The sequence below is a fragment of the Lampetra fluviatilis genome, chromosome 25 (genome assembly GCF_964198595.1).
Source record: "Lampetra fluviatilis chromosome 25, kcLamFluv1.1, whole genome shotgun sequence".
Lineage (NCBI taxonomy): Eukaryota > Metazoa > Chordata > Hyperoartia > Petromyzontiformes > Petromyzontidae > Lampetra > Lampetra fluviatilis.
Genome location: NC_136299.1, coordinates 8751348 through 8761489, shown reverse-complemented (window position 1 = coordinate 8761489; position 10142 = coordinate 8751348).

Here is a 10142-nt window from a genome sequence, read left to right as displayed (position 1 = left end):
ATAAAATCGAACCGGCGAACTGAAGACGTCAAGGTGCAGTGCCACTGCTCACTCAGCACAACAACCACGGTACGACCAGCCGAGACGCTGAGAGCGCATTTTCTTTATTTTCATTGTCATAGTTACGGAAAAAAACACGTGCATATCTATGAAAGTATTTACGTGTACACTCTTTGGTTCTTTCGGTAAAGTCACGTAGGTAGGAAATAATAGATCACGACGTTTCGATCGCCTGTTTCAGCAGTTTCCCTGCTGTGATTGTCTCGCCTGATGACGGTCGCTTGCGTTGCGATCGAAACGTCGTGATCTATTCTTTTTCCACCCACGTGACTTTACCGAAAGAACCAACGAGTATGGATTCCTGCGGTCACGCAAGCTTCAATACCACATTCTAGACGTGTAATATATTCATGACATTATGCATTTCTTCTGCGCTCTCACACCCACACAGACACCTGCACATCTCGCTAATGGCAACCCCAAGGAACAAGTCACGCTGAGCGCGCAAATTGCCAGTTTTGAACCAAGAAAAGATTAACCCGTTAAAACAAAGTTTTTCACTATAAATCCTTTATATGCGTGGCGGCTAGAGTCCTTTCGTCCTCTGGCTTGAGATGGCTGCCACCTATGGGTCAGATGATTGCCTGCCACCATTAAGCAATTGGTAATTAAATATAAAAAAAAAATCCTAAAAGTGGAAAGTTATGGAAATTTATTTTTCACGAAAATAAATTGTCACGCACAACGAGTCTGTGTGCAAAATGTCAGCTCGATTGGATCACGGGAAGTGGGTTAAAAAACGACCGAAAGATTTGCACGATCGTAAGCACGCAAGCAAGTGAACTTAATATAAAGGATTTAAAAAGCAGTTTCATTATTTCTCTAATAGAGGGGTTTTATTTTTGGGTTGGATCGCGTCAATATATAAATGTGTCGTTAAAACCCGCCACCACCCGACACGGCCAACTAGTAAGGGTCGTCACGTAAACAGAACGTGGCCAATCCGTCACGTGACAACCCTTACTAGTTGGCCGTGTCGGGTGGTGGCGGGTTTCAAACGACACATTTATTTACGCGATCTAACCCCCCCCCCCCCCAAAAAAAAAAACCTTTGTGGATGATATTGGTCACGAAAGCCTACTACATGTTCAACTGAGTTGTATTATTTATTTCTCTGGGGGGAGAGTACCCCCACCCCCGCCCCTCAGAATTTCAGTGGTGCGGTCACGAGACGAGCAGCGTCCGTCTGGAACCTTCTCGTCTTCCTCCTTTGTCGGGAATGCGCTCCGTGGAAGCGGACATCGCGAAACTTCTTCGTGGATGCCGCACTAGCAAGAGCCATTTGTGGCTGGAACCTGAGAAGGGACATTTTTGGAGGAGGCTGTTAATTCGAAAATAGAAGACGCAATTGTCATGCCTTGCTGTGTTTGAATTGCCTTGCTGAACGCCACGCGTACATTCCTCTCCCTCGTGTCACGCTTCTGGTGGTTATTTTGGATGCCTTTCTATAATTTTGGATTACTTCCTGGGGTACTTACTCGACGTATTCACATTGTACGCAGTCATAGTTGTTGATTTTGTATCATCCGTCCCTTCGCTCGTTTCTCAGCCCGCTTGTCCTGGCGAGGGTCGCGGCGGCAGCGTCCTGAGTAGTGGCGGTCCACACCTCCCTCTCCCTGGCCACAGACTCCAGCACGACTACACTACTATACACTACTATACACTACTACACTATACACTACAATACACTATTATACTATACACTACTACACTATACACTACTATACACTATACACTACTTACTATACTATACTACACTATACACTACTACTACACTATACACTACTATACACTACTATACTATGAACTACACACTACTATACTATACACTACACATTACTACACTATACACTGCATTACTATACACTACACTACTATGCACTACACTACACATTACGCTGCACTACACTATACACTACACTACTATACACTATACACTACACTACTATGCACGACACTGCTATACACTACACTATACACTACACTGCTATACACTACACTACTATGCACGACACTGCTATACGCTACACTACTATGCACGACACTGCTATACACTACACTACCATACACGCTACACTACACTACTATACACTACACTGCTATACACTACACTGCTATGCACAGACTCGAGCTCTTCCCGGGGTAATTCCCAGACATTCCCAGGCCAGCCGAGCGACGTCGTCCCACCGCAAGCAGCGTGGCCTGGGCCGGCCCAATGGGACGTTGCTGCTGCCCGGGTGCCCGAACCACCTCAACTGGCTCCTCTCGATCTGGAGGAGCAGCAATTAAAATGCCCCTGATTCTGTTCTTGCGTATGCTGCCAATACGTTCAGGAGCAGCAAAAATATATATAAACGAGGGGTTTTTGTTCGGGCAAACTCTTCCGTAACGCAAACGGAAGTGACAGGTTGGAGTCCACATTTCTGCTTTATGAACCTTATGGCGGGGCCCCGGGGTCCCGACTAAACGAAAGTCAAAATCGTAATTAGCTAATTTATTTTTGACGACTCCGTCCCACCGCGCGCATAAACGCCGCGACCCGCCTGGCGCGCATCATTCTGTTGTCGTGTCCAAGCGCAGCAGCGGCGAGGACGAATGCGCGGAAGAAGCAAAACTGTGATTAACGCATCGTGTGGATCTCGTCGAGAGGAATAGATCGCCGTGTCGTTCGCCTTCAACAGACATAAAATGACGTCGCAACGCCATCAGGTTCATACGACGGAAGGTAACGGAAGGTGCAGGTTGGAGTGCACATTTCTGTTTTTAGGTTTTTTTCGGTACAGTCACGTAGGTAAAAATTTTAAATAAATAAAAGTAAAATAAAAATAAAATAAAAATCACGACGTTTCGGAGGCAACACAAGCTTCCGTCTTCAGGTGGAACCGTCACAGCACGATAGCTGTATCAAGTGATTAATTTAAATTTTTTTACCTACGTGACTTTACCGAAAAAAACCTAAGAATATGAATCCTTGCAGTCACGAAAGCTTCAAATCTAGAATGCACATTTCTGATTTGTAACCGTCTTCTCCTGGCCAGCAACTCCGAGCGCCACATCCTAGAATCATGCCCGAGCCACACACACACATCAGCAGAGGCCTACACGGCAGGACCGGAAGCAACCGCGTGGCTTCGGAACTTTGCATTCGACGACTTTTCTTTTTTAAATATCTGGCGAGCCAATGGGGTTACGGGCTCCTTCCTCGGCGCGCACGGGGAAGGGAGTCTCATAGCAACCAACGTTTCGTGCGGTGCCCCACCAACCCTCGACGCCCCCCCCCCCCACCATGACCCCCACGGGGGTTGACCCCAAGGTTAACGGGGCCACGCGTGCAGCGCGGCAACCGTCACCTTGGCTGCGTGACGTCACAATCGGCGCACGAGGCGTGTGTTTAGATGTGGGTGTGTGTAGATGTGTGTGTGTGTGGATGTGTGTGTGTGTAGATATGTGTGTGTGTGTAGATGTGTGTGTGTGTGTAGATGTGTGTGTGTGTGTGTAGATGTGTGTGTGTGTAGATGTGTGTGTGTGTAGATGTGTGTGTGTGTAGATGTGTGTGTGTGTAGATGTGTGTGTGTGTGTAGATGTGTGTGTGTGTGTAGATGTGTGTGTGTGTGTAGATGTGTGTGTGTGTGTAGATGTGTGTGTGTGTAGATGTGTGTGTGTGTAGATGTGTGTGTGTGTGTAGATGTGTGTGTGTGTAGATGTGTGTGTGTGTAGATGTGTGTGTGTGTAGATGTGTGTGTGTGTAGATGTGTGTGTGTGTGTAGATGTGTGTGTGTGTGTAGATGTGTGTGTGTGTGTGTGTAGATGTGTGTGTGTGTGTAGATGTGTGTGTGTGTAGATGTGTGTGTGTGTAGATGTGTGTGTGTGTAGATGTGTGTGTGTGTGTAGATGTGTGTGTGTGTGTGTGTAGATGTGTGTGTGTGTGTGTAGATGTGTGTGTGTGTGTGTAGATGTGTGTGTGTGTGTGTAGATGTGTGTGTGTGTAGATGTGTGTGTGTGTAGATGTGTGTGTGTGTAGATGTGTGTGTGTGTGTAGATGTGTGTGTGTGTGTAGATGTGTGTGTGTGTGTGTGTAGATGTGTGTGTGTGTGTAGAGATGTGTGTGTGTGTAGATGTGTGTGTGTGTGTGTAGATGTGTGTGTGTGTAGATGTGTGTGTGTGTAGATGTGTGTGTGTGTAGATGTGTGTGTGTGTGTAGATGTGTGTGTGTGTGTAGATGTGTGTGTGTGTGTAGATGTGTGTGTGTGTGTGTAGATGTGTGTGTGTGTGTGTGTAGATGTGTGTGTGTGTAGATGTGTGTGTGTGTGTGTGTAGATGTGTGTGTGTGTGTAGATGTGTGTGTGTGTGTAGATGTGTGTGTGTGTAGATGTGTGTGTGTGTAGATGTGTGTGTGTGTGTAGATGTGTGTGTGTGTGTAGATGTGTGTGTGTGTGTAGATGTGTGTGTGTGTGTGTAGATGTGTGTGTGTGTGTAGATGTGTGTGTGTGTGTGTGTAGATGTGTGTGTGTGTGTAGATGTGTGTGTGTGTGTAGATGTGTGTGTGTGTAGATGTGTGTGTGTGTAGATGTGTGTGTGTGTAGATGTGTGTGTGTGTGTGTAGATGTGTGTGTGTGTGTGTAGATGTGTGTGTGTGTGTGTAGATGTGTGTGTGTGTGTGTAGATGTGTGTGTGTGTAGATGTGTGTGTGTGTAGATGTGTGTGTGTGTAGATGTGTGTGTGTGTAGATGTGTGTGTGTGTAGATGTGTGTGTGTGTAGATGTGTGTGTGTGTAGATGTGTGTGTGTGTAGATGTGTGTGTGTGTGTAGATGTGTGTGTGTGTGTAGATGTGTGTGTGTGTGTAGATGTGTGTGTGTGTAGAGATGTGTGTGTGTGTAGATGTGTGTGTGTGTGTAGATGTGTGTGTGTGTGTAGATGTGTGTGTGTGTGTGTAGATGTGTGTGTGTGTAGATGTGTGTGTGTGTAGATGTGTGTGTGTGTAGATGTGTGTGTGTGTGTAGATGTGTGTGTGTGTGTAGATGTGTGTGTGTGTGTAGATGTGTGTGTGTGTGTAGATGTGTGTGTGTGTAGATGTGTGTGTGTGTGTAGGTGTGTGTGTGTGTAGATGTGTGTGTGTGTAGATGTGTGTGTGTGTAGATGTGTGTGTGTGTAGATGTGTGTGTGTGTAGATGTGTGTGTGTGTGAAGATGTGTGTGTGTGTGTAGATGTGTGTGTGTGTGTAGATGTGTGTGTGTGTGTAGATGTGTGTGTGTGTAGATGTGTGTATGTGTGTAGATGTGTGTGTGTGTGTAGATATGTGTGTGTGTGTAGATATGTGTGTGTGTGTAGATATGTGTGTGTGTGTAGATGTGTGTGTGTGTAGATGTGTGTGTGTGTAGATGTGTGTGTGTGTAGATGTGTGTGTGTGTAGATGTGTGTGTGTGTGTAGATGTGTGTGTGTGTAGATGTGTGTGTGTGTAGATGTGTGTGTGTGTAGATGTAGATGTGTGTGTGTGTAGATGTGTGTGTGTGTAGATGTGTGTGTGTGTGTAGATGTGTGTGTGTGTGTAGATGTGTGTGTGTGTAGATGTGTGTGTGTGTGTGTGTGTGTAGATGTGTGTGTGTGTGTGTAGATGTGTGTGTGTGTGTGTGTAGATGTGTGTGTGTGTGTGTGTAGATGTGTGTGTGTGTGTGTGTAGATGTGTGTGTGTGTAGATGTGTGTGTGTGTGTAGATGTGTGTGTGTGTGTAGATGTGTGTGTGTGTAGATGTGTGTGTGTGTGTGTAGATGTGTGTGTGTGTAGATGTGTGTGTGTGTAGATGTGTGTGTGTGTAGATGTGTGTGTGTGTGTGTAGATGTGTGTGTGTGTGTGTAGATGTGTGTGTGTGTGTAGATGTGTGTGTGTGTAGATGTGTGTGTGTGTAGATGTGTGTGTGTGTAGATGTGTGTGTGTGTAGATGTGTGTGTGTGTGTAGATGTGTGTGTGTGTAGATGTGTGTGTGTGTGTAGATGTGTGTGTGTGTGTAGATGTGTGTGTGTGTGTAGATGTGTGTGTGTGTGTAGATGTGTGTGTGTGTGTAGATGTGTGTGTGTGTGTAGATGTGTGTGTGTGTAGATGTGTGTGTGTGTAGATGTGTGTGTGTGTAGATGTGTGTGTGTGTAGATGTGTGTGTAGATGTGTGTGTGTGTAGATGTGTGTGTGTGTAGATGTGGGTGTGTGTAGATGTGGGTGTGTGTAGATGTGGGTGTGTGTAGATGTGGGTGTGTGTAGATGTGGGTGTGTGTAGATGTGTGTGTGTGTGTAGATGTGTGTGTGTGTGTAGATGTGTGTGTGTGTGTAGATGTGTGTGTGTGTGTAGATGTGTGTGTGTGTGTAGATGTGTGTGTGTGTAGATGTGTGTGTGTGTAGATGTGTGTGTGTGTAGATGTGTGTGTGTGTGTGTGTAGATGTGTGTGTGTGTGTGTAGATGTGTGTGTGTGTGTAGATGTGTGTGTGTGTGTAGATGTGTGTGTGTGTGTAGATGTGTGTGTGTGTGTAGATGTGTGTGTGTGTGTAGATGTGTGTGTGTGTGTAGATGTGTGTGTGTGTGTAGATGTGTGTGTAGATGTGTGTGTGTGTAGATGTGTGTGTGTGTAGATGTGTGTGTGTGTAGATGTGTGTGTGTGTGTAGATGTGTGTGTGTGTAGATGTGTGTGTGTGTAGATGCCCAGCCACCGCATGCCTAAACAGCTTTTGTTCGGCCGGATAGAGGGGGCAAGACGGGCGCGGCACGGGCTAGAGAAGAGATGGAGTGATGTGGTACAGGAGGACGTGGAGCTGAGTGGACTTGCCGATGACTGGTGCCAGCGGTGTCAAGATCGGCCTCAGTGGAGGAGCGCTGAGTTGCAATTTTGCATAACAAAAACAAATACTATTATCACTCTCTTTGGTTCTTTCGGTAACGTCACGTAGACAATCAAATCAAGTAATAGAATCACTACGACTCGTATTCCACTCTCATAATAAAGTGAAGCCACCGTAGTGGCACGCACCTGCCTCGGTTTTCTCCGCATGCATCGGCGGACTCCGAGATTGTATTTGTGATGGGGGGGGGTTGTTGTATTTTTGTTAATTCTTTCTTTCCCGAGTGAAAAGTCACGCTCGCATTTCTCGCGTGGCACCTGCGCAGCGTGGATTCATCATCATCATCACCATCATCAAGAGCCAATGTTCAATGCACCGCTGGATGAAGGCCTCCCCACGCTGTGTAAATCATTGTCATATGGGCAACGAAGAAGGGCAATTGCCTGAAACGTCGCCATAGATCGTTGATTGTAAGACCCCCCCCCCCAAAGATAAAGATCCCCCGTATAGCCTTAACAGATGTTTGGGGTAAGTGGTCTTAGCGAGCAGCATTGAAGGCGGCACATCGCACGAAGGAGTGGGTTGGCCAGCACCACGCCCGGCCGCCTTTGTCTCCCTAGGTACTCATTTTGATGCCGAGTCTACTTAGGGGAGAACCAGGACCGGTTCCGATAATCGTCACTGATGGTGGCCTTGAGCGGGAAATCGAACCCGGGGTTCGTAGCGTGGTGCGCTAACGACATTATTACTATTGACAAATAAATTGCATGACAAAGTGATCGGGGAAGTGAAAATGGAGGGGGGAGAGAGGGTTATGGAGGTCGTCGATGGAGCGTAAGGGGCCGTCCATAAATGACGTCACGCACCTGGGGGGGTGGGGGGTCAGACATGTGTGACGATGTGTGACGAGGGAGGAGGGGGTTTGAGAAATGTGACGTCACATCAAAATGCGCAACTTTAAATAAATATAGACAACACGTTCTACTTAATTAAATAGACGTTTTAATAAATGTTTTCTCCTACAACATCGGAGTGCAGCGCCGCATTAAATACGCACTACAATGACAATAGTTTAAAGCGATTTGAAGCATGTTTTTTTTTTGGGGAGGCGAGGGCAGAGCTTTGTGACGTCATATTTGAGGTGGGGGGGGTCTGACTTTTTGTGACGCCGTGTAACGAAGAGGGGGGGGGGGGTCAAAAATCGTCCAAAATCGCGTGACGTCATTTATGGACGGCCCCTAAGCACGCAACAAAGACACCACGAGTCGAGGATTGCGGTGCCGACAATGAACTCGTCTCGCCGCTCCACGTTCCCGTCATCAGCGCGGGTCCGTGCGACTACCAAGACCCCGACAGCACTGGGACAGACCGTCCGGGGCCACTGTGCTGCCCGCGAGTGTTTGCCACCCGCTGCGAAGGCCGGCACGGCACACCAAGGGGCGGGAACACCGCCACGCCCAACCGCCTTTGTCTTCCCTCGGTGGCGAGATGTTTGCACATCGCATCGGGTGCTCATTCAGGGCTCTATACACACACGCGCGCGCACACGCGCAGACAAAGATCCCTCGTTATAACAGCCTGTAACAGGCTGTTGGGGCGAGTGGTTGTTAGCGAGCATCTATGAAGGCCGGCACGGCACGCGGGCGGGTGGGTGGCCAGCACCACGCCCGGCCGCCTTTGTCTCCCTAGTGGCGATGCTTACACACGGCACCAGGTATTCAATTTGATGCCGAGTCGATCTAGGGGAGGCCCAAGAACGGGTTCAGATAATCGTCACCGTGGTTTTGGGTGGCCGTGAGCGGGAATCGAACTCGGGGGGCCCGGGTTCGTAACGCAGCGCGCTCACCACTCCACCACCCCTCCCAAGACACACGCACACACGATACACACACACGACACACACACGCACGCACACACGCACACACACGCACCGCGCTATGCAAAGCCGCATACAAAGCAGTACAATCGCTCCATCTCTGGCTGTGGTCTCCCACTCGGGCGCGTTGATCTCCTTTCCTCCGTCACCAGTCTCGTCCATCACCAGCATCATTGTCGTCGTAGTAGGCCATGTTCAATCCACTGCTGGATGAAGGCCTCCTCCCCCAGAGGCGATGCCATCAACGGCCACCTCCTCTCACGATTCTGCCGTGTCAATCAGTTCGCCCTTCATGTTAACTGTAAACTAAACTTTTCGATTTAAAGCTTTCGTGACTGCAGGGATTCATCTTCTTGGTTCTTTCGGTAAAGTCTTCCCTTCTACGTAAACTAAACTACTTCATATTTTTTTACCAGGTAAGGCCCCGACTGAACTACGTAACTGTTTCATCAGAAGCCAGATGGATACAAAATGATAGCTCAACGAAGTGGGCGTATCATCACGTGGACATTTCTAGCAGCCAAACACTCTAAACGCGTGATGTTGATTTTAAATGCGGAGGGAAAAACCCGACGGGAACCGGAGAAAAATCCACGCGACCACGGCGAGAGAGAGAGAGACACGCAAACCCCAAATACACAGCAGCAGGCGTCAGGGTCGGGATCGAACCCACGACCTCCTGGACACCAGGCGAGGTAGTTAACATCTCCTAGCCACCGTGGCGATGTCATCGTCTTCATCACCGCCCCGTATCTGCGGTGGACGTTCTCTCTGACGCCTTCCATCCCTTGACTGCCGCTCTGGTTTCGACCGTGTGGCATGGGGTCCACACGATCCTCTGTCACTCCCTCTCACGGTTAAACTCCACGTACGCGTCTCTCCAGCGGCATCTTTGCTCACTTTTCACGGTGTTATTGTTCTCTATTGGCGCTAAAGCAACAGCAGCAGCCCGTTTGTGATGAGTTGGATTCGTTTAAAGAATGCCTGCTAAAATCCACACCCCCGAGCTGAGAGCATCTGTCTTGTCCTATTTACCAATCTCTACGGACATATTCGTGGTGTGGCAGCGATGTGTATGTGGCTAAGACCAGGCAATTGGAGCTGTATGGATAATCTAATTGAGCGTCGGGGGTCTAGTATCCACTTCGCTGTGAGCAAATTTACCATATAATTACCATACGATTGAGGTCTCGAAATAGCGCGTGTGTTCACGCGATTGGTTTCCAACAATGCAGGTCCTCACCGTCACACTCTTGTCCTGATTAAGACGCGTGTTGGCCCGGGAGAGCCTCACTCGTGACTCGTTGTTGGAGTCGTCGTCGTAGTGGGTGTTTCAGGAGGCGACGATGATTGCTACCGAGAGTCATTTGCGGTGTAATCTT